This window comes from Corvus brachyrhynchos, unplaced genomic scaffold, assembly GCF_000691975.1.
Source record: "Corvus brachyrhynchos isolate BGI_N302 unplaced genomic scaffold, ASM69197v1 scaffold3, whole genome shotgun sequence".
NCBI classification, from domain to species: Eukaryota; Metazoa; Chordata; class Aves; order Passeriformes; family Corvidae; genus Corvus; species Corvus brachyrhynchos.
The window spans coordinates 230,677-232,759 of record NW_008237619.1 but is presented as its reverse complement, the minus strand read 5'-3'; positions in this window follow the sequence as shown (position 1 = coordinate 232,759).

Genomic DNA, 2,083 nt, shown 5'->3' with positions numbered 1-2,083 from the left:
CTCTGCAGTCTGATGTGGGGCCAGAAGGGCTGGTGCTGCCCGTAGCTCCACAGACGAGCCCGGCACCAGCGACTCGACTGGTCCCGGCTCTGGCTGGGATCCAGCCGCTACAAACTGTTGCAACACTTCCTGCTGCACATCGAGCCGTTGCAGTATCTTATGCAAAACTGCCAAGATCTGTTCCCTGAGAGTCTGATATCAGGAAGCATGGCCACTGCTGCGTCCTCCCCTGAGCCAAAAAATCCCCATCACTTATATTAGTTCCTGCGGTCTGTATCACAGACTTGAAGGCAGAAAATACCTTGCTTTCTTTGGAGGATTTATGCTCCATGTCCCAGTCTATAGTTCTGCGTGGCCCCAGAGGGGGCCGGTCGCGGTCTGGCACGTACCTTCTTAGAGGTTGCAATACACATCGTGTGGTCACCAGATGTCGCTGTTGTCCCGAGGGACGGTGATAATCACCACACGGAATTCAAGCCCAGGATAAAATGGGATTATTTAATTAATTATCACCTCGTTTATATAACTTGGTTCGCAATAGAGAAATGGCATTATTGGCTGCTTGACCATACACCTCCCAGAGTGATTGGCTGAATGCTAAGATGCTTATTTCAAAATATTTTCTTCAGTAAACCAAAACAAGACTGTGTAGGTGCAAGATAGAGACTTAGTTTACAAAACTGTCTTTCACTGTTTCTCAGCTAAACATGAGAAAGGAAAACTTCACAAATGCTTCAGCAGCTGGAAAGTTCCTCTGCTCCTGCTTTTTAGCATCTACAGATGAGGATGGCAGGATTTCTTCCTGAGTGGTCACCATGCCTTGTGTGAGAGTGACCAGGGCCTCAGGGACATGTGCAGCCTCGTCCCCCCGGTGTGCCTGGCAATCATACAGCTTCTCAGTGTGAGTGGTCACAGTCAAGGCCATCAGCTGTGAGTAGGCTCTGGTGCTCCATGTCAATTTTTGGGAGCTTATCTCTGGGATCAGAAGATCTGGTGCCCTGAGGCTATTTCCTGGGGCAACTCACCATGCCAGTCCTGCCAGCCAACCATTACCCAGTTCAGGGTGGGCAAGACTGACAGAGTAAGGTGGTGCCCAGAATTTGTCAGATAGTCCTCCAGGCTCTCTTCCTTTATTGGAGCTGCTGGCTGTGCTCACCTTCCCATCCCAAGCTTAGTTCAGGAAGTCTCTGACTGCACTGACTGCCAAAGCTGCCCAGCCATTTATGGGCTTTCGTGGACCCTCGTATTATAGTTATGAACATCTCTGCAGAGGAACTTTTGTCACTCAGGGCATCTGGTCCCAGCCTTGGATTCCATATCTTTGTCAGTTATATTTCTTTTCAAGTCCTCACCACGTTCATGGTGGAAGTCAAATGGATGTTTCTAGCTGGAAGTGGAGCCAGTCTTCCGCTGGCATCTGGCATATGGAGCGCATGGCTGTCATTGATGAGGGCCACAAACACACTGGTCACCAGAAGTGGACTGCATCGGTTAGCGACTGATGCTTTTGTAATTGTAGTAAATGTACTGTCAATACAAAAAAATCCAAATGCTTCTTTCTGTCATCTTTCTCTTCTCCCTTTCCTCAGAGGACTTCCTACACCCTCCTCTAAGATTTGCCTACTCTCCTCTCTTACTCCTGAGTAATACTCAATCTACAATCTTGGAGCAAGCAGTTACTTGGGTTACTGCTCCCCTGGCGCTTGGTGGTTTGGGCTCTTACATCTCCATCAGGCACCTATGCACCTTTGAAATAGACCTTGCAGGTTCTTGTCCTCCGAAAGGGATCTATCTTACATACACCAAATCCCTCTGAGAAACAAATATGTCAATAGAGGACATGGAGGCTCCACCTCCCCCTCCCCGCCCCCTTTTTTTACTAACCAAACCATTAAGAGTCAACAGTGTCTCTTTTTCAGGTGTGAAACACAATCAGTCTTTCCTGTCCTTCTTTCCTCTTGTTCCATCCCTCCTCCCCATTCAGTAAGAAATGTTAGCACTACCCTAAAAATGCCAAGTGATTTTCCAGTAGTTCCCATCTTGAATCTACAAGCTAAAAGTAATTGAACCTAAGCTGACTCAG